We start from the raw sequence: 26,961 nt of genomic DNA on the forward strand, positions 1-26,961 counted from the left end.
AGAAATTAGGTAAAACAGATTTAAATTTCCCTGCATTAAAAGTCCCCGGCCACTAGGAGTGCCGCCTCTGGATGAGCGTTTTCCTGTTTGCTTATGGCCTTATACAGCTCACTGAGTGCGGTCTTAGTGCCAGCATCGGTTTTTGGTGGTAAATAGACAGCTACGAAAAATATAGATAAACTCTCTAGGTAAATAGTGTGGTCTACAGCTTATCATGAGATACTCTACCTTAGGTGAGCAAAATCTTGAAGACTTCCTTAATATTAGATTTTGTGCACCAGCTGTTGTTTACAAATATACACAGACCGCCACCCCGTCTTACCGGAGGCCGCTGTTCTATCTTACCGATGCAACGCAAACCCCGCCAGCTGTATGTATGTATCCATGTTGTCGTTCAGCCATGACTCAGTGAAACATAAGATATTACAGTTAATGTCCCGTTGGTAGGATATTCGTGATCGTAGCTCGTCTATTTTGTTATCAAATGATTGTACATTGAATAATAGGACTGATGGTAGAGGCAGATTACCCACTCGCCGTCGGATCCTTACAAGGCACCTCGACCTACGTCCCTGATATCTCTGTCTCTTTCTCCTGCGAATAACCGGGATTTGGACCTTGTCGGTGTCTGAAGTAAATCCTTCGTATCAGACTAAATCTTTGTCCAATACGAGGTGAATAAATCACTGTTCTGATTTCCAGAAGCTCTTTTCGGTCATAAGACGGTGGTAGAAACATTATGTACAAAATAAGTTACAAATAACGTGAAAACACACACAATAGCACACACACACACAGACAATAGCACAATTGGTTAGGAACCCGTAAACACGGCAGCCATCTCCTCCGGCGCCGTTCTGTAATGGAACATTTCTGGGATCTTTTATTTCAGCTCATGAAACATGGGACCAACACTTTACATGTTGCGTTTATATTTTTGTTCAGTATAGTTAGTCCTCAATCATTGTTGAAGCTGACTTCTCAGATAAATAGCGATTGTTTGATTTAGCTAGTTAGTTGTCATTACTTTGAGCAAAGCTGCCACTATGCTCTGAATTACCGGTAATCAAGGATTATTTTACGAGTGGTCCCAACGATCGTCTGTCACCTCAGATCATGGATGGGAGCATCTTCAACGAGGAGCAAGCAAGGTAAATTATGCTAGCTAGCTGGTTAAGTACACAATGCATTAGCTAGACTTCATAAACTATCAGGCCTACACTACCTGAATCTTCTTTGTGTTGTTCAAGGTAGGCTATAGCCAGTGTTGTTGGAGTGACAGTACTATTGAAGACAAGCTGATATAGCCTAAATGTTTTACTGACTATTTCACTAGCCATGGTATTTTTCATCCCTTTATCCCACAAAACAAGTTAGGTAGCTAACAAGCTACTGTTAATTCATTGAGTGAGGGAGAGAGATAGAGATAAGAGACAAACAGCGGAAGAGATCCCCTGCGTGTGTGTTTTAAAAACATTTGGGTCACCATGACAATTTCCTTTATTGTGGACCCAAATGAATATGACTGATAAAGCACCGAAATATGTTTTTTCGCCCTCAGGATAAGATGGTGAAGGGAATGGGCAGGCTCATGGATCTACAGTGGTGGTCAAACGTTTTGAGAATGACACAAATACACATTTTCACAAAGTCTGCTGCCTCAGTTTTTATGATGGCAATTTGCATATACTCCAGAATGTCATGAAGAGTGATCAGATGAATTGCAATTAATTGCAAAGTCCCTCTTTGCCATGAAAATGAACTTAATCCCCCAAAAACATTTCCACTGCATTTCAGCCCTGCCACAAAAGGACCAGCTGCCATCATGTTAGTGATTCTCTCATTAACACAGGTGAGAGTGTTGACGAGGACAAGGCTGGAGATCACTCTGTCATGCTGATTGAGTTAGAATAACAGACTGGAAGCTTTAAAAGGAGGGTGGTGCTTGAAATCAATGTTCTTCCTCTGTTAACCATGGTTACCTGCAAGGAAACACGTGCCGTCATCATTGCTTTGCACAAAAATGGCTTCACAGGCAAGGTTATTGCTGCTAGTAAGACTGCACCTAAATCAACCATTTATCGGATCATCAAGAACTTCAAGTAGAGAGGATCAATTGTTGTGAAGAAGGCTTCAGGGCGCCCAAGAAAGTCCAGCAATTGCCAGGACTGTCTCCTAAAGTTGATTCAGCTGTGGGATCGGGGCACCACCAGTGCAGAGCTTGCTCAGGAATGGCAGCAGGCAGGTGTGAGTGCATCTGCACGCACAGTGAGGTGAATACTTTTGGAGGATGGCCTGGTGTCAAGAAGGGCAGCAAAGAAGCCACTTCTCTCCAGGAAAAACATCAGGGACAGACTGATATTCTGCAAAAAAAGGTACAGGGATTAGACTGCTGAGGACTGGGGTAAGTCATTTTCTCTGATGAATCCCCTTTCCGATTGTTTGGGGCATCCGGAAAACACCTTGTCCGGAGAAGACAAGGTGAGCGCTACCATCAGTCCTGTGTCATGCCAACAATAAAGCATCCTGAGACCATTCATGTGTGGGGTTGCTTCTCAGCCAAGGGAGTGGGCTCACTCACAATTTTGCCTAAGAACACAGCCATGAATAAGAATGGTACCAACACATCCTCCGAGAGCAACTTCTCCCAACCATCCAAGAACAGTTTGGTGACAACCAATGCCTTTTCAAGCATGATGGAACACCTTGCCATAAGGCAAAAGTGATAACTAAGTGGCTTGGGGAACAAAACATTGAAATTTTGGGTCCATGTCCAGGAAACTCCCCAGACCTTAATCCCATTGAGAACTTGTGGTCGATCCTCAAGAGACAGGTGGACAAATAAAAACCCACAAATTCTGACAAACTCCAAGCATTGATTATGCATGAATGGGCTGCCATCAGTCAGGATGTGGCCCAGAAGTTAATTGACAGCATGCCAGGGTTGATTGCAGAGGTCTTGATAAAGAAGGGTCAACACTGCAAATATTGACTCTTTGCATAAACTTAATGTAGTTGTCAAAAGCCTTTGACACATATGGAATGCTTGTAATTATACTTCAGTATACCATAGTAACATCTGACAAACATATCTCATAACACTGAAGCAGTGAACTTTGTGAAGACCAATACTTGGTCAAAACATTTGACCACGACTGTAGTGGCCAGCACTGGATCCCAGGTGGTCGTCACCATGGCGCACTCAGATAAGGTAAGAATGATGACCTAGTAATTTGTGTTTATTAGAGATCTCTTTTTGTTTGTCAGAGAGTCTATAATCATGACTCTCAATATGAATCATTAATATCAATATGAATGAAATCCTTCTTACCCACTGCCATCCGGGCATTCAACAACACCAGGTTGCAGTCAACACACGACACTACCCAGTCACTTTGGCTTTTGCACACTAGTACTGTACCATTTTACTTGCTTCTCTACAGTTATATTTATGTTTTGTGTGATTGTCTTGTAGTGTTGTGAGTATTGAATTGTTTTTACTTTGCCTGTATGACAAACTCATTTAATCTAATCTCGCAGCAGAGAAGACATCGGCAACTCCAGTACCCGTTCCTGCTAGCTGAATTTCAATTATCATTTTTGCCATCTTTCATGCCATCCAGTGTTGTATATAGTCAGATCTTTAATGTTTTTATTTTTAAGGAATTGTTGTTGACGGTTCATAATCACACTGAAATGTACACTATGTCTCCAATTCAAATATACAGTATCTATTATTGTACCTTGCAAAAAAAATTGTGCCTTGCAAAAGTATTCATCCCCCTTGGCGTTTTTCCTATTTTACTGCATTACAACCTGTAATTTAAATGGATTTCATGTAATGGACATACACAAAATAGTAGAAGTTGGTGAAGTGAAATGAAAAAAAATAACTTTTTCAAAAATAACGGAAAAGTGGTGCGTGCATATGTATTCACCCCCTTTGCTATGAAGCCCCTAAATAAGATCTGGTGCAACCAATTACCTTCAGAAGTCACATAATTTGTTAAATAAAGTCCACCTGTGTGCAATCTAAGTGTCACATGATCTCAGTAATATATATATATATATAGCTCTGGAAATAATTAAGAGACCACTGCAAAAATATAAGTTTCTATGGTTTTACTATTTATAGGTATGTGTTTGGGTGAAATTAACATTTTTGTTTTATTCTATAAACTACTGACAACATTTCTCCCAAATTCCAAATAAAAATATTGTCATTTAGAGCATTTATTTGCAGAAAATGACAACTGGTCAAAATAACAAAAAAGATGCAGTGTTGTCAGACCTCGAATAATGCAAATAAAATAAGTTAATGTTCATTTTTAAACACAATACTAATGTGTTAACTTAGGAAGAGTTCAGAAATCAATATTTGGTGGAATAACCCTGATTTTCAATCACAGCTTTCATGCGTCTTGGCATGCTCTCCACCAGTCTTTCACATTGATGTTGGGTGACTTTATGCCACTCCTGGCGCAAAATTCAAGCAGTTCAGCTTTGTTTGATGGCTTGTGACCATCCATCTTCCTCTTGATCACATTCCAGAAGTTTTCAATGGGGTTCATCTGGAGATTGGGCTGGCCATGATAGGGTCTTGATCTGGTGGTCCTCCATCCACACCTTGATTGACCTGGCTGTGTGGCATGGCACATTGTACTGCTGGAAAAAACAATCATCAGAGTTGGAGAACAATGTCAGAGCAAAAGGAAGCAAGTTCTTCCAGGACAACCTTGTACGTGGCTTGATTCATGCGTCCCTCACAAAGACAAAAATCTGCCCGATTCCAGCCTTGCTGAAGCACCCCCAGATCATCACGATCCTCCACCAAATTTCACAGTGGGTGCGAGACACTGTGGCTTGTAGGCCTCTCCACGTCTCCGTCTAAACATTAGACGACAAGGTGTTGGGCAAAGCTGAAAATTGGACTCATCAGAGAAGATGACCTTACTCCAGTCCTCTACGGTCCAATCCTTATGGTCTTTTGCAAACCTCAGCCTGGCTCTTCTTTGCTTCTCATTGATGAAGGGCTTTTTTCTAGCTTTGCACGACTTCAGCCCTGCCCCTAGGAGCCTGTTTCGAACCGTCCTCGCCGTGCACTTCACCCCAGCTGCCGTTTGTCATTCTTTTTGTAGGTCACTTGATGTCATCCTATGGTTGTTGAGTGTCATCAGAATGAGTTGGTGGTCATCCCGGTCAGTAGAGAGTCGTTTTCGCCCTCTGCCGGTCTGTAGCTTTGTTGTCCCCAATGTCTGCTGCTTGACCTTGTTCTTATGAACCGCAGTCTTTGAAATGTTAAGGATGGAAGCAACCTGATGCTCACTGTATCCATCTGCCAGTAAAGCCAAAATTGAACCCTTCTTTTCCTCACTCAAAACATTCCTTTTGAACTCTTTTGGCATGGTCAATAGTTATTTTTTGATTAATATTACTTTTGAGGTACTATTAGCACTGTTTTTGCCTTCCAGCTGGTCCTATTGCAAGAGGATAGTGATGACCACAGCACTGGTCTTTATACTTTTCCTTGTTAAATAAGATTTGGTTCAGGTGATCGCATAATCAGTACCTAATTCAGTAGAATGAGGTGTGCCTGTGTTGGAATTCAACAGACACTGGAATGGCTGTCATACACGTAGAGATGCTGATTTAAGAAACATTTGCAGTGGTCTCTTAATTTTTTCCAGAGCTGTATGTATGCATGCATACATACATACATACATGCATGCATACATCTGTTCTGAAAGGCCCCAGACTCTGCAACACCACTAAGCAAGGGGCACCATCAAGCAAGTGGCACCATGAAGACCAAGGAGCTCTCCAAACAGGTCAAGGACAAAGTTGTGGAGAAGTACAGATCAGGGTTGCGTTATAAAAAAATATCAAAAACTTTGAACATCCCACGGAGAACCATTCAATCCATTATTTAAAAAAATGGAAAGAATATGGCACCACAACAAACCTGCCAAGAGAGGGCCACCCATCAAAACTCACAGACCAGGCAAGGAGGGCATTAATCAGAGAGGCAACAAAGAGACCAAAGATAACCCTGAAGGAGCTCCACAGCGGAGATTGGATTATCTGTCCATAGGACCATTTTAAGCCGTTCACTCCACAGAGCTGGGCTTTACGGAAGAGTGGTCAGAAAAAAGCCATTGCTTAAAGGAAAAAATAAGCAAACACATTTGGTGTTCGCCAAAAGGCATGTGGGAGACTCCCCAAACATATGGAAGAAGGTACTCTGGTCAGATGAGACTAAAATTGAGCTTTTTGGCCATCATGGAAAACACTATGTCTGGAGCAAACCCAACACCTCTCATCACCACGAGAACACCCTAAGCATACTGCTAAAGCAACACTCAAGTGGTTTAAGGGGAAACATTTAAAAGTCTTGGAATGATCTAGTCAAAGCCCAGACCTCAATCCAATTGAGAATCTGTGGTATGACTTAAAGATTGCTGTACACCAGCAGAACCCATCCAACTTGAAGGAGCTGGAGCAGTTTTGCCTTGAAGAATGGGCAGACATCCCAGTGGCTAGATGTGCCAAGCTTATAAAGACATACCCCAAGAGACTTGCAGCTGTAATTGCTGCAAAAGGTGGCTCTACAAAGTATTGACTTGGGGGGGATGAATAGTTATGCACACTCAAGTTCTGTTTGTCTTATTTCTTGTTTGTTTCACAATAAAAAATATTTCGCATCTTCAAAGTGATAGGCATGTTGTGTAAATCAAATGATATAAACCCCCCCAAAAAATCAATTTTAATTCCAGGTTGTAAGGCAACAAAATAGGAAAAATGCCAAGGGGGGTGAATAATTTGTTCTAGTAATGATTGAAACAATACCAGTGATTGCGGTTTAAAAAATATTAAATATGGTGGCAATCTCTTCTGAAACAATCAAGCCGAGTGTTGGTGTTTTTCGCTCATGCCTCAATGGAATTAGAAAACTACATTTTTGAATGCTGTTTTTTCAGTTTTAACTTTTTGGCTGAAGTCAACTTTAAAAGCTCATAACTCGGGCTCTGATGAATATATCTCAGTTATAAAAAAAAAAAAGATCAAGATATGGGACAGTTTGTAGTTTTCAGAACCATAAAAAATACAAAAGTAAAAATATGACCATGTGAAGGGTTTCCCTAGGCCGCCACAAATACTGCATGTTCGAGTCATTGCCTTCTAGCAACGAAGATGTGAGTTTGGAAAACGAAGTTCAACCACCCCTACCCCGCGACGTGTCTGAATGGTATGTAACATTATGTACCCTGGATATAGGCCTCCTGTAGCCCAAATTGGTAGAGCATGGTGCTTACAACGCCAGGGTTGTGGATTAGATTCCCACGGGGGCCCAGTAAGAAAAATGTGTATGCACTCACTAAGTCGCTCTGGATAAGAGCGTCTGCTAAATGACTAAAATGGAAATAAATGTAGCCTAGCTAAGGTTGTTATAGCTAGCTAACGTTAGCTTGCTAAATGCATCTTTAACTGGCCTCTACGTCTATTAACGTTAGCTCTAAACATTATAAACTGGAACCTTATCGATTTGTTTATTCGCTGGTTCTGAGTTTATGACGCTTATTGTGATAGCTATGTTGCCATTGTCTAGCGGCTATCAGTCTAAATGTAAATTTGGCGATTATGAGTGGTTTGATATTAGCTTTTTAGCTAGCTAGCTATTTGCTTACTTTATCCATGCCATGTATTTCCAAGGCACTGTTTAGAATGAATGGCGTTTAGTTCATTAGCTGCAGTGATCTGCTACTGGCTAATAACATTTATTTTTATCCATAGGTGTTCTTATGGTGGCCACTGAAAAAACATGCCAACTGCTGAGGAAAACATCAGGTAGGTTTCAGTAGCCAGTGGTGTAAAGTACTGAAGTAAAAATAGTTTAACGTTTTTTGGAGTATCTGTACATCACTATTTATATTAACAACTTTTTACTCCATACATTTACCCGGACATCCAAAAGTACTTGTTACATTTTGAATGCTTAGCAGGACTGGAAAATGGTCCAATTCATACACTTATCAAGAGAACGTCCCTGGTCATCTCTACTGGCTCTGTTTTGGCGGACTCACTAAAACACGAATGCTTCGTTTGTAAATTGTGTTGAGTGTGCCCCTGGCTATCCGTAAACAAATAAAAACACGACAATTGTACTTTAACTTTTGATACTTAAGTATATTTAAAACCAAATACTTTCAGACTTTTACTCAAGTAGTATTTTACTGGGTGACTCACTTGAGTCATTTTCTATTAAGGTATCTTAACTTTTACTCAAGTATGACAATTGGGTACTTTTTCTCAATCACTGTCAGTAGCTTGACTAGAACTGATTAGCTCCATGTGTTAGTGTTGCCTATGGGTTACCAAGCTATACATATTCATCCTTATTTAGGCCTAATACAGTAACAAACATTTACTGCTATACAGTTCATGGAGAAATTAGAGGCCCCCCGAGTTACAAGACCCTGTCCAATGCATGACCCTGCACCCTGGATTTGTTTAAGTCTGTTGGCCCGATGGGCACTGCAGCATGCCTACTACATGGACAGACAGAGGAAGAGGAGCAGCAGACCCAAATAAAATGAGTGAGTACAGATGAGTCAAGCACCACATTTCAGAAAATGTAATGCCACATGACAGCAGCAAGAACAACAATACGAAAAAGTAATTGCTTAATGTTTTCTATATTTACAGACATACTGCATATCACAGTTTTGTTGGCTGGTGTCGGCAGTATTTGGGAAGGTGGATTTGTGTCATCCTGCATTGTCCTCAGGATCCGTGCAGAGTTCCCTGATGTGACAGGAAAATACACTGGCTTCATTGCCCCTCACCGCTGCCAAACTTGGATCTGTGTCTTGCCACCAACACTTTTCTCTGGCCTGGCGTAGCTGGAGCAGAGACTGGCCGACACCTCCACCTGTGCCAGCAGAGCCTGGAAGTGCCTGGGGTTTCGGTCCACCTCCTCAAACAGGAGCCTCTGCAGTGTGTCAATATAGCATTTTGAAAGAAAGATAATGTGATTATTGGACTAATTTTGTACAGCTTTTATAAAAGTTATATTTTTTACATTGTGTAATGTATACATTCGAGCCAATAATGTGCTATTTTTGTTACAGTATATATTTTAAAGTATTTGTGGTATAATGAAGTATAACTTACAAAATGTGGGGGCCACTTTCTTACAAGAGAGTAGTCCCACTTCTTGAACTTTGGGAAACCCATCTCGTATCTCGGCTCCCCAGTTGATTGTGACCTGTTGGGGTTCTTGTTCCAATGCATTGCAGCAAGCAGCAGTATACAAAATGTAGAGGTGTGACAATGGTGAAAATATGCATCACATTGTGTGGATGATATACCTGTTATAGATTCCAAGGTGTATGGCTATGACTGGTGTGTTTATGAAGCTACAGTTTCCTCACCAGACTGAGCCCAATAGAGGTGGTTGATGACACTTTTGCGAGCGCAGCAATCTTCTTTGTGAGACCTGTGGACAAACAACATATGCCTGCTCTGTCTGTGCCCATATAACAGTGTGTCACAGGGACATATGAAACAACTTTACATAAGGGACAAATCTCAAAATGGCTGGCATTAGGACTTCTTTGTTATAAAAAAGTTATACAGATGAGCCCCTCACATAAGTATCGAAAAAAAAAAACATTATCAACATGAAAGTAACAATGGCCTACCTAATGTCACCTGTTAGCATGCTTTTGTTACTTGATGATGAAGATGTTCACATTCAAATTACAATTTCATTCATGTCCACACATTTTGCTATATGCCTAGAGTCATAGTAATGAGTGATGGTTGGGCATTCCTCTCGCATGCATTTCGGGATCGAAGGGTGTCCGTCGGTGACAATGGCGCCCATTTTCACATTCTTCCCTTCCAGGAAACGCAGACTTCTGACCAGTCCTTCCTTCTCCATGCAGATGCTGTTCCCAACTTCATTGCTCTAAAGAAGAAACAGTTATGAAACTACTGCAAAGCTGTATATCTACAGCTTTACAATATAGATAAAATATGATTATTACTCACCTGAACAAGTCGGAGGTCCAGTATTTTGTTAGTTGTAAGCAGGGGTTGGAATTGGAAAATACAATTTTTTGAGGAACAGAATCAGAAACAGGAACGAAAGTGATCTGTACTGTTCCGGAACGTTAGCATTATTTTTTAAAGCATTGAAACTGGTTAATAACGTTATTTTACGTTCCGGCAATTGTTTACCTGTCCGACAAAAAAATGATGCTACAAAACGCCTATGCTAAGCCCACACTATCACTCAAACTTATTCCAGTGTGCCTGCCAGCTGGAAATCTTTGCCAGTGTGTGCGCGTGTGTAGGCTACCTGCCACTCTCCCTAATAAGCATAAGCTACTAACGTGATTCAGAAATTAGGGAGAGATGTTTTATGCTAATTAAGGATACCATAGTCATCACATTTCACAGTGGATTTATTAACAAAAAGGTAAGAAGTGTTTTTATTTTAATTCTGGTGCCGCTCTGCACACACAAGCTTGTTAGCTAGCTAGCTCTGGTAAGACGTTAAGCCAACTCTCAGAAGTTCAAAGACATTAAAAAGTTCCTTCATAGGTATAATTCTGTGGGCCTAATTCAGATACAAGATGCCCAGCGCTTCAAGCCAAGCCTCCTCCTCCACCCTCGCTCTCCCCACTCGCGCCCTACACTTGTCTGTCCAATGCATGTAAACAACTAGCTATAGCTTGCCCATTCCATAGCAAGCTGCTCTATCTGCACTGATAGGTGAGGTAATTTAATGTCGAGCTAAATGTAAGAGAGGTTTAAAAAGGAACAATATAAACCATTACTTATTTTGCCGGTCGGAACAATGGAACGGAACTAAAAAAAATAATGGTTCTGTTTAGAATGAAACAATCTGAAAATACAATATAATTTTGGTTCCAATCCCTGGTTGTACAGCCCATTGACATATTGCTTCCATATTTTGCACAGTGACCTATAGGGGTGATATGGTACACTCAGTTGACTTTACAAGTGCAAATCATAAAGACTTGTGTTATACACTTACTTACTGGACAGTTTAGTAGGTTCACAAAAATGGATCGCTACAGGCAGTGAGTCAAGTGGCCGTGGCTTGTTATATAAAGCAGGCAGACCAGCATCGAGACACTCAGTTACTGATCAATTGAACATTAGAAGAATGGGCAAAACGAGCGACCCAAGTTACTTTGAGTGTGGTATGATCGTCGGTACCAGGCGCGCCGGAGCCAGTATCTCAGTAATGGCCGCCCTCCTGGGCTTTTCACGCACAACAGTGTCTAGGGTTTATTGAGAATGGTGCGACAAACAAAAAACATCCATTCAGCGGCAGTCCTGTGGGTGAAAACAGTGCGTTAATGAGAAAGGTAGAAGGAGAATAGCAAGAATCGTGAAAGCTAACAGGCCGGTCACAAACAGACAAATAACGGTGCAGTACAACAGTGGTGTGCAGAATGGGCATCTCGGAACGCACAACTCATCGATACCTGTCATGGATGGGCTATTGCAGCAGACGACCACACCGGGTACCACTCATATCAGCTAAAAACAAGAACAGGCGGCTCCAGTGGGCACGCGATCACCAACACTGGACAATTGAGGAGTGGAAAAACATCGCCTGAAACATGACAGCGAGTTCAGTTTACTTGAGTGGACTGCGCAGTCCCTAGACCTCAACTCAATAGAGCATCTTTAGGATGAGATGGAATGGGCTGGTCGCAGAACGAATGTCCCGTCATCCAATCTGAAGCAACTGCATGATGCCATCGCGTCAGCATGGACCAACATCCCTGTGCAACGTTTCCGACACCTTGTAGATTCAGGCTGTTCTGGAGGCAAAGGGGGGTCAGACCCGGCACTAATAAACTGGCAGGTGAGTGTATAGTAGTGTGGTACCTACCTGGTGTGTCAAGCTCTCATCCCGGGACCACCCATACGTAAAAATGTATGCACACATGACTGTAAGTCGCTTTGGATAAAAGCGTCTGCTAAATGGCATATTATTATTATTATTATTATTATTATTATTATTATTATGTCCCCACCAAGTGTCACAGAAGCTTGCTCTTAAACCAGCTGAATGAGGGCCCTCTAGTCAGTCTTCCACTGCTCTTCTATGCTCGCTTCGAGGCAAGCAACACTGAAGCATGCATGAGAGCACCAGCTGTTCCGGACGACTATGTGATCACGCTCTCCGTAGCCGATGTGAGTAAGACTTTTAAGCAGGTCAACATTCACAAGGCCGCAGGGCCAGACGGATTACCAGGACGTGTACTCCGAGCATGTGCTGACCAACTGGCAAGTGTCTTCACTGACATTTTCAACATGTCCCTGACTGAGTCTGTAATACCAACATGTTTCAAGCAGACCACCATAGTCCCCGTGCCCAAGAACTCTAAGATAACCTGCCTAAATGACTACCGACCCGTGGCACTGACGTCTGTAGCCATGAAGTGCTTTGAAAGACTGGTCATGGCTCACATCAACAGCATAATCCCAGAAACCCTAGACCCACTCCAATTTGCATACCGCCCCAACAGATCCACAGATGATGCAATCTCTATTGCACTCCACACTGCCCTTTCCCACCTGGACAAGAGGAACACCTACGTGAGAATGCTATTCATTGACTACAGCTCAGCATTCAACACCATAGTGCCCTCAAAGCTCATCACTAAGCTAAGGATCCTGGGACTAAACACCTCCCTCTGCAACTGGATCCTGGACTTCCTGACGGGCCGCCCCCAGGTGGTAAGGGTAGGTAACAACACATCTGCCACACTGATCCTCAACACGGGGGCCCCTCAGGGGTGCGTGCTCAGTCCCCTCCTGTACTCTCTGTTCACCCATGACTGCATGGCCAGGCACGACTCCAACACCATCATTAAGTTTGCCGACGACACAACAGTGGTAGGCCTGATCACCGACAACGATGAGACAGCCTATAGGGAGGAGGTCAGAGATCTGGCCGTGTGGTGCCAGGACAACAACCTCTCCCTCAACGTGACCAAGACAAAGGAGATGATTGTGGACTACAGGAAAAAAAAGAGGACTGAGCACGCCCCCATTCTCATCGACGGGGCTGTAGTGGAACAGGTTGAGAGCTTCAAGTTCCTTGGTGTCCACATCACCAACGAACTATCATGGTCCAAACACACCAAGACAGTCGTGAAGAGGGCACGACAAAGCCTATTCCCCCTCAGGAGACTAAAAAGATTTGGCATGGGTCCTCAGATCCTCAAAAAATTCTACAGCTGCACCATCGAGAGCATCCTGACTGGTTGCATCACCGCCTGGTATGGCAACTGCTTGGCCTCTGACCGCAAGGCACTACAGAGGGTAGTGCGTACGGCCCAGTACATCACAGGGGCAAAGCTCCCTGCCATCCAGGACCTCTATACCAGGCGGTGTCAGAGGAAGGCCCTCAAAATTGTCAAAGACTCCAGTCACCCTAGTCATAGACTGTTCTCTCTGCTACCGCACGGCAAGCGGTACCGGAGTGCCAAGTCTAGGTCCAAAAGACTTCTCAACAGCTTCTACCCCCAAGCCATAAGACTCCTGAACAGCTAATCATGGCTACCCGGACTATTTGCACTGCCCCCCCACCCCATACTTTTTACGCTGCTGCTACTCTGTTAAGTATTTATGCATAGTCACTTTAACTCTACCCACATGTACATATTACCTCAACTACCTCAACTAGCCGGTGCCCCCGCACATTGACTATGCAACGGTACCCCCCTGTATATATAGCCTCCCTACTGTCACTTTATTCTATTGTATATATAGCCTCCCTACTGTCACTTTATTTTTACTTCTGCTCTTTTTTTCTCAACACTTTTTTTGTTGTTGTTTTATTCTTACTTTTTTTGTTTAAAATAAATGCACTGTTGGTTAAGGGCTGTAAGTAAGCATTTCACTGTAATGTCTGCACCTGTTGTATTCGGCGCATGTGACCAATAAAATTTGATTTGATTTGATTTGGAATAGATGGTAGGATTTAGCAGTTTGCTGAAATGGTCGTAGTATGTTGATGCGCAGATAGTCTTCAACTGCAGCACTGAGAAGAACTGGAAAAAGGCAGGCCATCAGAAACCAATGAAATGTAGATTACATAAACACCAAGTTGAATATTGGTAAGTGAGTAAAATGTACCTTATTGATTTTGACAAAGGATTCACCACTGAATGCTGTGGCTGCTGACACATGCACAATGAATAGGGTGCCTATGGTGGTTTTATCAAGGCTACAGGTGCGGGAGCATACAGGTCAGGGACGGAATAAACAGTCTTCATAGACAATCTACTTAGTAGCCAAGTGCAAAGAGGTCGGGGATGACCTGAAACAAAAGCAAATAACTACAGAAACATAAAGCCAAACATTTTTATAACTAACCCTTGTTTTTATCTGTGATAAAGCCTAGCTAGTAGGTGCAGGTCTACTACACAGGTAGCTTAGTGGGTAAGAGCGTTGTGCCAGTAACCGAAAGGTCGCTGGTTCTAATCCCCGAGCCGACTAGGTGAAAAATCTGTCGATGTGCCCTTGAGCAAGGCACTTAACCCTAATTGCTCCTGTAAGTCGCTCTGGATAAGAGCGTCTGCTAAATGACTAAAAATGTAAAAAATGTACACATAATGTAAACAGGTATCATGATACCACTGGTATATGGGTTTAGTTAGCATAATCTTTTGACAATACGTCTTGCAGCTAGTACATGCCAGATAAACACCTTGCAGGTTGTTGTGTATAGCTAGCTAGCTTGCTTGAACATTTGCAAAGCTCTGATCTTTTGCATTGTCACCTAGCGATGGTGGGCAATTATGCAGGAATTTTGCAAACGGGTTCCAATTATCATGCTTTGTTTACAGAATTGGCTTTGTTCAGCAAGCAAAGGCAACTACAGCAAGCCAAGGTATAACCAACTAAAAGACTGCTTTAAGCAGAAAAACGTTAGCTCGCTAGTAAGCTAAATATCCAAAACACTTTCTAGATGACCAGGCCAAAACATTTACACCAAGGCAAACATATTACTCATTAAACAGCAAGGGTGAGCTAGCCTACCTTTCTTGTCCGTCCTCAGCATCTGATGGTTTCATCCAAATGAAAAGTACTATCAGATCCTTCACTAACGTTAGACGCAGAAGGATTCGTCTACGTGTGGTCCTACTCGTCTTTCCCAGCAAATTCCAACCATCTTCGAATAATTTTTTTAAGTTGGCTTGGGGTTGCGGCCGATGACGTAATGCCTTCCAGTTGTGGAAGCTCGGTCTGGGGGGGGGGGGGGGGGGGGGGTAATTTGACAATGCACATACATTATTTTTTTTTTACATAACTTAGCTCAAAACTTTAGTTTGTGTACTTCAGTGTATTTATATACTTAGGATATCACTTTAACAGGAAAACTTCAAAAATCACTGGAGTCAGTCTTTAAAACACCACACTTATTTTATTTGACTGTTTAGCCTATTGTATCAGTGGTTGAGGAGAGGGGTTGATGAATGACCAAATTAGAAGTGGATGATTAGGTGCCTAAGATAGTGTGGGGACCCCTCATCTTATATTTGGCTTTAGCCAAAGACAGTACAGTAACTCCTACATCCCAGATGTTTTTCCCCCTGGTGATTAAATGATTTACCCAGTTCAGTCACGACCGCATGCGTGTTTGGGATATACAGTGGGGAAAAAAAGTATTTAGTCAGCCACCAATTGTGCAAGTTCTCCCACTTAAAAAGATGAGAGGCCTGTAATTTTCATCATAGGTACATGTCAACTATGACAGACACAATGAGAATTTTTTTTCCAGAAAATCACATTGCAGGATATTTCATGAATTTATTTGCAAATTATGGTGGAAAATAAGTATTTGGTCAATAACAAAAGTTACTCAATACTTTGTTATATACCCTTTGTTGGCAATGACACAGGTCAAACGTTTTCTGTAAGTCTTCACAAGGTTTTCACACACTGTTGCTGGTATTTTGGCCCATTCCTCCATGCAGATCTCCTCTAGAGCAGTGATGTTTTGGGGCTGTCGCTGGGCAACACAGACTTTCAACTCCCTCCAAAGATTTTCTATGGGGTTGAGATCTGGAGACTGGCTAGGCCACTCCAGGACCTTGAAATGCTTCTTACGAAGCCACTCCTTCGTTGCCCGGGTGGTGTGTTTGGGATCATTGTCATGCTGAAAGACCCAGCCACGTTTCATCTTCAATGCCCTTGCTGATGGAAGGAGGTTTTCACTCAAAATCTCACGATACATGGCCCCATTCATTCTTTCCTTTACACGGATCAGTCGTCCTGGTCCCTTTGCAGAAAAACAGCCCCAAAGCATGATGTTTCCACCCCCATGCTTCACAGTAGGTATGGTGTTCTTTGGATGCAACTCAGCATTCTTTGTCCTCCAAACACGACGAGTTGAGTTTTTACCAAAAAGTTCTATTTTGGTTTCATCTGACCATATGACATTCTCCCAATCCTCTTCTGGATCATCCAAATGCACTCTAGCAAACTTCAGACGGGCCTGGACATGTACTGGCTTAAGCAGGGGGACACGTCTGGCACTGCAGGATTTGAGTCCCTGGCGGCGTAGTGTGTTACTGATGGTAGGCTTTGTTACTTTGGTCCCAGCTCTCTGCAGGTCATTCACTAGGTCCCCCCGTGTGGTTCTGGGATTTTTGCTCACCGTTCTTGTGATCATTTTGACCCCACGGGGTGAGATCTTGCGTGGAGCCCCAGATCGAGGGAGATTATCAGTGGTCTTGTATGTCTTCCATTTCCTAATAATTGCTCCCACAGTTGATTTCTTCAAACCAAGCTGCTTACCTATTGCAGATTCAGTCTTCCCAGCCTGGTGCAGGTCTACAATTTTGTTTCTGGTGTCTTTTGACAGCTCTTTGGTCTTGGCCATTTTGGAGTTTGGAGTGTGACTGTTTGAGGTTATGGACAGGTGTCTTTTATACTGATAACAAGTTCAAACAGGTGCCATTAATACAGGTAACGAGTGGAGGACAGAGGAGCCTCTTAAAGAAGAAGTTACAGGTCTGTGAGAGCCAGAAATCTTGCTTGTTTGTAGGTGACCAAATACTTATTTTCCACCATAATTTGCAAATAAATTCATTAAAAATCCTACATTGTGATTTTCCGGAAAAAACATTCTCAATTTGTCTGTCATAGTTGACGTGTACCTATGATGAAAATTACAGGCCTCTCTCATCTTTTTAAGTGGGAGAACTTGCACAAATGGTGGCTGACTAAATACTTTTTTTCCCCACTGTACCTTAGCTCTAAGCCAGTCACTTCGTATGAAATTAGTAGGAAGCTAACGGTGCACACACTCAATGTTGAACACCAAATGCTTCGTCCATAAGCTAGCAAGCTACTTTAGCAACATTCTTTTATCACAATGAATGAGTTTTGAAGACGCAGCTGGCGCTGCCTGTTCTGCCCCGAGTCAGTAGCCTCCCATCTGCTCAGCTGACCCCAACGTTAGTAACAATTGTGGAGAAACATGCTGATCTACAGACTGTGTTCTAATAACAGTCCCTCTTAATTTTGGGCCACCACGTCTACAACTTCAGGGCAAACTGTCCATTTCACAGTAAAAGGTAGAGCTAGCGAACATCTACAACAAGTTGGCTAAGTAGCAGATCAAGTCATGGTGACCGAAGTGGTTGCACAATTTTAGCAGGACCTAGCCACCACCTTGTTTTTATTTTCTCACAAATTGAATTGCAAAGTATTAAAATCACTGTCACATAGTGTGTAATAATTTAGCTAGCTCTTCAAATCAAATTGTATTTGACACATGCGCCGTAAACAACGGGTGTAGTCTAAGAGTGAAATGCTTACTTACGGGCCCTTCCCAACAATGCAGAGAGAGAAAAAATGTAATCGTAAAATAAAAATATGGAATAAATACAAAATTAGTAACGATAACTTGCCTATATACACGGGGTACCAGTACCGAGTCGATGTGCAGGGGTACGAGGTAATTGCGGTAGGTAAGGGTAAAGTGACTAGGCAACAGGATAGATAATAAACAGTAAGAGAGGCGTATGTGATGAGTCAAAAGAGATTAGTGCTGTTGGCGCAAAATTGTGTTGTTACAATCGAATGCTATTGTGGTGCAAAATGGTTGTTACAATCACTGGTAATTTTCCCTTTGCTGTCCATACAATACAACAAATGTAGACATTACTGTGAAATGCTTACTTACAAGCCCTTTCCCAACAATGCAGTTAAAAAGTTAGAAAATTAAGCTATATATATAAAAAATATAAAACACTATAAAATAACAATAACAAGGCTATATACAAGGGGTACGGAGTCAGTATACTGGGGAACGAGGTAACATGTAGGTTTGGTTAGGTGATTGAAGTACTATGTACTTGTAGGTAGGGGGTGAAAAGCAGAAAGTCCGGGTAGCAATTCAATTAACTGTTCAGCAGTCTTATGGCTTTGGGGTAGAAGCTGTTCAGGAGCCTTTTGGTCCCATACTAGGTGCTCCGTTACCGCTTGCCTTGCGGTAGCAGAGAGAAGACAGTTGGGTGGCTGGAGTCTTAAAATGTTTAGGGCCTTCCTCTGACACTGCCTGTATAGAGGTCCTGGATGGCAGGGAACTCGGCCCCAGTGATATACTGGGGCATACGCACTACCCTCTGTAGCACCTTGCATTCAGATGCTAAGCAGTTGCCATACCAAGCGGTGATGCAGCCAGACAAGATTCTCTCAAATGGTGCAGCTGTAAAACTTTGAGGATCTGAGGGCCCATGCCAAATCTTTTCAGCCTCCTGAGGGGGAAGAGGCGTTGTCGTGCCCTCTTCACAACTGTGTTGGTATGTTTGGACCATGATAGGTCCTTAGTGATGCGGACACTGAGGAACTTGAAGCTCTTAACAGTCTCCACTACAGCCCCGTCAATGTGAATGGGGGCGTGCTCGGCTCTCCATTTCCCGTAGTCCACGATCAGCTCCTTTGTCTTTGTGACGTTGAGGGAGAGGTTGTTGTCCTGGCACCACACTGCCAGGTCTCGGACCTCCTCCCTGTAAGCAGTCTCATCGTCATTGGTGATCAGGCCTACAACCGTTGTGTCATCAGCAAACGTAATGATTGTGTTGGAGTCGTGTGCGGCCACACAGTCGTGGGTGAACACGGAGTACAGGAGGGGCCCCTGTGTTGACGGTCAGTGTGGTGGATGCGTTGTTGCCTACCTTTGGGCGGCCTGGCAGAAAGTCCAGTATCCAATTGCAGAGGGAGGCGTTTAATCCCAGGGTCCTTAGCTTAGTGATGAGATTAGAGGTCACTATGGTGTTGGACGCTGAGCTGTAGTCAATGAACAGCATTCTAACATAGTTTTTTATTTTGTCCAGGTGGGAAAGGGCAGTGCGGAGTGCAATAGAGAATACGTCATCTGTGGATCTGTTGGGGTGGTATGCGAATTAGAGTGGGTCCAGGGTGTCTAGAATTATGCTGTTGATGTAAACCATGACCAGCATGTCAAAGCATTTAATGGCTACAGATGCGAGTGCTACAGGGCGATAGTCATTTAGAAAGGTTACCTGGGCATTCTTCCTAACTCAGTCGCCAGAGAGGAAGGAAACCGCTCAGGGATTTCACCATGAGGCCAATGGTGACTTTAAAGCAGTTACAGAGTTTAATGGCTGTGATAAGAGAAAACTGAGGATGGATCAACAACATTGTAGTTACACCACAATACTAACCTAAATGACAGAGTGAAAAGAGGGAAGCCTGTACAGAATACAAATATTCCAAAACATGCATACTGTTTGCAATAAGGCACTAAAGTAAAACTGCAAAGAAATTAACTTTATGTCCTGAATACAAAGTGTTATGTTTCGGACAAATCCAACACAACACATATTTTCAAGCATGGTGGTGGCTGCATCATGTTATGGGTATGCTTGTCATCAGCAAGGACTAAGGAGGTTTTTAGGATAAAAATAAACAGAATAGAGCAGCCAAAATCCTAGAGAAAAACTTGGGTCAGTCTGCTTCCCAACAGACACTGGGAGACAAATTCACAGTTCAGCAGGACAATAACCTAAAACACAAGGCCAAACATACACTGTAGTTGCTTACCAAGACGACATTGAATGAGCGGCCTAGTTACAGTTGAAACTTAAAAATTGCCTTGAAAATGTGTGGCAAGATTTAACAACCTGAGCTTAAAGTATTTTTAAATAAATGTGCTAATATTGTACAATCTCGTTAAACCATTTCTGCATGAACCTCGCTTTGTACACGGGGGCATTGTCATGCTGAAACAGGAAAGGGCCTTCCCCAAACTGTTGCCACAAAGTTGGAAGCACAGAATTGTCTAGAATGTCATTGTATGCTGTAGCGTTAAGATTTCCCTTCACTGGAACAAAGGGGCCCCAGACGATTAATCCTCCTCCACCAAATTCACAGTTGGCACTATACATTCAGGCAGGTAGCATTCTCCTGGCATCCAACAAACCCAGATTTTTCCGTTGAACTGCCAGATGAATCACTCCAGAGAACACGTTTCCACTGCTCAAGAGTCCAATGACTCCACACCAGCATCCGCTTGGCATTGCGCATGGTGATCTTAGGCTTGTGTGTGGCTGCTCGGCCATGGAAAACCATTTCATGAACCTCCCAACGAACAGTTCTTGTTAACGTTGCTTCCTGAGGCAGTTTGAACTCGGCAGTGAGTGTTGCATCTGAGGACCGACGTTTTTTTACGCGCAACAGCACTCGGCGGTCCAGTTCTGTGAGCTTGTGTGGCCTACCACTTCACGGCTGAGCCGTTCTTGCTCCTAGACGTTTCCACTTTACAATAACAGCACTTACAGTTGACCGGGGCAGCTCTAGCAGGGCAGAAATTAAACGAACTGACTTGTTGGAAAGGTGGCATCCTATGATGGTGCCACGTTAAAAGTCACTGAGGTCTTCAGTAAGGCCATTCCACTGCCAATGTTTGCCTACAGAGATTACATGGCTATGTGCTCGATTTTATACACCTGTCAGCAATGGGTGTGGCTGAAATAGCCGAATCCACTAATTTGAAGGGGTGTCCTTCAATTTTTTGAATGCTGTTTTTTCAGTTTTCTAAATCCATTGAGGCATGAGAGAAAAACACAGCAATCTTTAAGTTATACCACATATTCTCAATTGGATTGAGGTCTGGGCATTGACTAGGCCATTCCAAGACATTTAAATGTTTCCCCTTAAACCACTCAAGTGTTGCTTTAGCAGTATGCTTAGGGTCATTATCCTGCTGGAAGGTGAACCTCCATCCCAGTCTCAAATCTCTGGAAGACTGAAACAGGTTTCCCTCAAGGATTTCCCTGTATTTAGTTATTTTTTTCATTTCACCAATTTAGACTATGTTGTGTATGTCCATTACATGAAATCCAAATAAAAATCAATTTAAATTACAGGTTGTAATGCAACAAAATAGGAAAAACGGCAAGGGGAATTAATACTTTTGCAAGGCACTGTAAATGAGATTTTCACTAAATGTGCAGACATTTCTAAAAACATGTTGTTTTCTCTTTGTCATGGGGTATTGTGTGTAGAAAATAAATCAATTTTGAATTCAGTCTGTAACACAACAAAATGTGGCATAAGTCCAGTGGTTTGAATACTTTCTGAAGGCATTGTACAGTGCATTTGGAAAGTACTCAGACCCCTTGACCTTTTCCACATTTTGTTATGTTACAGCCTTGTTCTAAAAATGGATTTAAAAAACGGAAATATCACATTTACATAACTATTCAGGCCCTTTACTCAGTACTTTGTTGAAGCACCTTTGGCAGCGATTACAGCCTCAAGTCTTCTTGGGTATGATGCTACAAGCTTGGCACACCTGTATTTGGGGAGTTTCTCTCATTCTTCTCAAGCTCTGTCAGGTTGGATGGGGAGTGTCGCTGCACAGCTATTTTCAGGTCTCTCCAGAGATGTTCGATCAGGTTCAAGTCCGGGCTCTGGCTGGGCCACACAAGGACATTCAGAGACTTGTCCCGAAGCCACTCCTGCGTTGTCTTGGCTGTGTGCTTAGGGTGGTTATCCTGTTGGAAGGTGAACCTTCACCCCAGTCTGAGGTCCTGAGCAGGTTTTCATCAAGGACCTCTGTACTTTGCTCCGTTCATCTTTCCCTCGATCCTGACTAGTTTCCCAGTCCCTGCCGCTGAAAAACATCCCCACAGCATGATGTTGCCACCACCATGCTTCACCGTAGGGATGGTGTCAGGTTTCCTGCAGATGTGACGCTTGGCATTCAGGCCAAAAGAGTTCAATCTTGGTTTCATCAGACCAGAGAATCTTGTTTCTCATGGACAGAGTCCTTTAGGTGCCTTTTGGCAAACTCCATGAGTGCTACCATATGCCTTTTACTGAGGAGTGGCTTCCGTCTGGCCACTCTACCATAAAGTTCTGATTAGTGGAGTGCTGCAGAGATGGTTGTCCTTCTAGAAGGTTCTCCCAACTCCACAGAGGAACTCTGTCAGAGTGACCATTGGGTTCTTGGTCACCTCACTGACCATTGGGTTCTTGGTCACCTCACTGACCAAGGCCCTTCTTCCCCGATTGCTCAGTTTGGCCGGGCGGCCAGCTCTAGGAAGAGTCTTGGTGGTTCCAAACTTCTTCAATTTAAGAATGATGGAGGCCACTGTGTTCTTGGGGACCTTCAATGCTGCAGAAATGTTTTGGTACCCTTCTCCAGATCTGTGCCTCAACACAATCTTGTCTCGGAGCTCTATGGACAAGGCTTGGTTTTTGCTCTGACATGCACTGTCAACTGTGGTACCTTATATAGACAGGTGTGTGCCTTTCCAAATAATGTCCAATGAATTGAGTTTACCACAGGTGGACTCCAATCAAGTTGTAGACACATCTCAAGGATGAGCAATGGAAAGAGGATGCACCTGAGCTCAATTTCGAGTCTCATAACAAAGGGTCTGAATACTTATGTAATTAAGGTATTTCAGTTTTTGCCCTTGTATAAATGTGCAAAAATGTCTAACAACCTGTTTGTGTGCAAAGCTGTCATCAAGGCAAAGGGTGGCTATTTGAAAAATCTCAAATATAAAATAGTTGGATTTGTTTAACACTTTTTTGGTTACTACATGACTCCATATGTGTTATTTCATAGTTGATGTCTTCACTATTATTTTACAATGTAGAAAATAGTAAAAAATAAAGATGAGTAGGTGTGTCCAGACTTTTGACCAGTGGCGGCTCCTGAAAAAATTCTCAGGGGGGGCAATTTTTCTGATGATTTAGGTGACCTACACACATTTTTAAAAAGATATGTCCAGCAACAACATGAAGACAGGGGCAGCATATAAGTCAATGCCAGAAGCATTTATTGACTGATCTCAAAAGTGTTGGCTTACAAAAGCAAAATAAGTTATCACAGTAAAAATAATCAAGGGTGTTCTTTCACATTCCTCAACACTGCATAAACAATATGCATTTCCATAAACAAATGAAATATCAGCTGAAAATACAGCATCTTGGTATTTGTTCAGATTGCAGGATCAACAAGAGCTTTTACCACATTTTTTGCCTCATGGTTGAATTGGAAATATGTGCACCTGAGCATAATTCACAACAAGCAAGCAGGAGCTTTTGATAGAGGCTACTGAAAACATTGATGCAAGTTATTGGTAATAAGAAATTTGTATAGACTTCCATATTCTGCCCTCTTGTATAGATTTGTGAAAATGAACAGTGATAGACATTTTGCCTGAAAACAGAATTTGAAAATAATTTCTAGAAAAGGTAAACACAGCTATCTGTATGGCTTTGTAAAAATGAACAACCATATTCTGGCCAATTGTATAGATTTGTAAATATGAACAACCATATTCTGGCCAATTGTATAGATTTGTAAAAATGAACAGATTATTTTATTTTTTTTACTTTTTTTTAAAATGAAAAATAACTATTTTAAACAACATCAACTGTGAACTGATTTGGGCGTGTGTGTGTTAAAGAGACAGACAGGGAGGGACAAAGAGAGAGAGAGGCTACATTACTTGTACTGAAACTGTTCTCTTCTCTCTTTCAATGCAGCAAAGCGGTCAATGACTTTCTCATTGAAATCAGGCATGCTGAGGACTAGTTCCCTCTCCATGGAAAGCATGGCCAGTGCATTCAGACATTCCTGGCCCATTGAATTTCGCAGGAATGTCTTAACTCGTGTCAAAGTTGAGAAACATCTCTCAGCTTCAGCTGTTGTCATGGGAGTAGTTATGAGGATGTTCAACAGAGTCACAGTCTCAGAGAACGTCTCCTGGAGGTTGTAGCTCATGAGAACCTGGTACAGTGCCAGTGCACCACAGTTTGACTTTCTCGTCGTCGGCAAAAAGACCGTTCAGTCTCTCCAAAAGCACACTGGCGATTGAGACTGAGGTTGATTCCAAGATGGGAAGGAACTCAAAAAAGCGCTCCTGCACTTTGTGGTTGCTATCTATGTACCTCAGCACAAGCACCAGCTGTGTCTGTGTAGAAACGTCTGTGGTCTCGTCAGCTTGGATAGCTACGAAGTTCACCGACTTCACCTCCTCCACAATATGTTCCCTCATGACCGCTAGCATACACTCCAGTAGCTCGTTTTGAATGGTCTTTGATGTGAACTTCTTTCAAAGAGACAATCGAGTTGCACTGAACGCTAGCCATCTTGATAGTAGTACGTGAATTGATTGACGCTGCTACCCGCTCTTTTCTTAGTTACGTTCATGGTTATGTTACGTATGACGAAAGCGCGTAAGTGCAAGCCCTCAGAAACCCATAGAGATTGTATTGAAAGCTCTCATATTTGAAAAAAAAAGATTTTACATGAGAGTCTATGAGATACTTCTGGGGCGATTTTCAACCTGACTGAAATCGCCCCAAAAGGGGCGGGGCCATTTGAAGCACGACTTTAGCCTGATTGGACATTTAGTGGCAGATCAGACGTCTAGATTAGAACACTGATAACTACTGTTGCCGTGATATAATTGATTAGAAAAAAAATCCCTTCCTTTTCCCGTTTGGCAGTGCGTCGCCCATATCGCCCTAATGAACACACCGCCCCTGCTTTTGACTGGTACTGTACGTAGTGCTGCAAACACAATGTTGAATGCTTCCAACAAAAAGCTAACTTATTATAGTAGTGCTGCTAAAGTTATGAGTTTTCATGAAGCAGCTGTTATGTCACAAGTCATTGCAGAAGCCTCCCGAGTCAGCTGCTGTGCTCAGCTGACCCAAAGATACAAAGCAACATTAGCGATCACGGAGAAACATGCTGATCTACGGACTAGGCGCATTAGTGCTCCTAAATTAAAATTCCAGATCACACAGCAGATGCAGAAATGCCCACATGCAGGTACACCCCGAATTGCAGAGATATTGTTATTTCAGTGTCCAATGCAAAATGTTACCCTAAGTAAGCTACAGCAACTTAACCACACCTTGGCAATAGTCGACTGGCTGCACGATAAACACACTTCCCACTGCGCACAGACTACAATTCAAAGTCTATTCCACGTTGGTTCAACGTCATTTTATTGAAATTACGTGGGAACAATGTTGACCTAACCAGTGTGTGCCCAGCGGGTTGTTTCCATGGGGCGGCATCTTTCGTAGAACAGCTACTACAACAACCTCACGTGCGTGGACGACAACTAGGCTTCTAACTTGAATTCCGACTTGAATGGGAGAACATGAGTGAGTTTAGATAAAGGTAGCTACGTCTAGGTTAAGATATGTTAAAATCATCAGCCTCTCGATAAACAAAAGGCCAACTGACTGAGCCATCTTTCCCAACATAAAAAAGCATTAAACGAAAAAAGACGCCTTACCCAGAGATTAGTCCACTTTTCCACAAGGGGGGTGATTATAAAATGACTTAAATGTATTTATGAAGTATAAACAGGCGGTCCGGTCTCTGACTTCAGTGCACTACCCTATGTGCTTCTTCGAGTTTGGTTTGGCGTGGATTTATGCACGCTCTTTATATGCCAATTGACTCTCCAGCGTCCGCCTCTTTCTCTCTCTCTCTCTCTCTCTCGCTCTGTCTCTCTCTCTCCCTCTCTCTCGCTCTGTCTCTCTCTCTCTCTCTCTCGCTCTGTCTCTCTCTCTCTCTCTCTCTCTCTCGCTCTCTCAATTAAATTTTTTTTCAATTTAAGGGCTTTATTGGCATGGGAAACGTGTGTTAACATTGCCAAAGCAAGTGAAGTAGATAGTAAACAAAAGTGAAATAAACAATAAATATTAACAGTAAACATTACACTCAGAAGTTTCAAAAGAATAAAGACATTTCAAATGTCATATTATGTATATATACAGTGTTGTAACAATGTGCAAATAGTTAAAGTACAAATGGGAAAATAAATAAACATAAATATGGGTTGTATTTACAATGGTGTTTGTTCTTCACTGGTTGCCCTTTTCTTGTGGCAACAGGTCACAAATATTGCAGCTGTGATGGCACACTGTGGTTTTTCACCCAGTAGATAAGGGAGTTTATCAAAATTGGGTTTGTTTTCGAATTCTTTGTGGATCGCTGTAATCTGAGGGAAATATGTGTCTCTAATATGGTCATACATTTGGCAGGAGGTTAGGAAGTGCAGCTCAGTTTCCACCTCATTTTGTGGGCAGTGTGCACATAGCCTGTCTTCTCTTGAGAGCCAGGTCTGCCTACGGCGGCCTTTCTCAATAGCAAGGCTATGCTCACTGAGTCTGTACATAGTCAAAGCTTTCCTTAAGTTTGGGTCAGTCACAGTGGTCAGGTATTCTGCCACTGTGTACTCTCTGTTTAGGGCCAAATAGCATTCTAGTTTGCTCTGTTTTTTTGTTTGTTCTTTCCAATGTGTCAAGTAATTCTCTTTTTGTTTTCTCATGATTTGGTTGGGTCTAATTGTGTTGTTGTTGTTGTTGTTGTTGTTGTTGTTGTTG

The 26,961-nt window shown here is 42.5% G+C and overlaps 2 long non-coding RNA genes across 3 annotated transcripts; both read right to left on the bottom strand.

Moving 5' to 3' along the window:
- Positions 1-8,182: 8,182 nt before the first annotated feature.
- Positions 8,183-12,175, bottom strand: LOC311098801. 2 transcript variants are annotated; one of them, XR_014609663.1, is made up of 3 exons: positions 9,702-12,175; positions 9,172-9,496; positions 8,183-8,989 (listed from the first exon to the last, which is right to left on the bottom strand). It is a non-coding gene; the product is annotated as an uncharacterized lncRNA (long non-coding RNA). The 2 variants fall into 2 exon arrangements; XR_014609664.1 differs by having other exon boundaries at positions 8,184-8,989; positions 9,172-9,276; positions 9,432-12,171.
- A 1,726-nt stretch (positions 12,176-13,901) lies between these two features.
- LOC311098802 lies at positions 13,902-25,968 on the bottom strand. The gene is made up of 4 exons (XR_014609665.1): positions 25,866-25,968; positions 15,097-15,303; positions 14,191-14,374; positions 13,902-14,105 (listed from the first exon to the last, which is right to left on the bottom strand). It is a non-coding gene; the product is annotated as an uncharacterized lncRNA (long non-coding RNA).
- Between the last annotated feature and the right edge of the window lie 993 nt (positions 25,969-26,961).

This window comes from Coregonus lavaretus (assembly GCF_964263955.1).
Source record: "Coregonus lavaretus genome assembly, chromosome: 23".
Classification (NCBI taxonomy): domain Eukaryota; kingdom Metazoa; phylum Chordata; class Actinopteri; order Salmoniformes; family Salmonidae; genus Coregonus; species Coregonus lavaretus.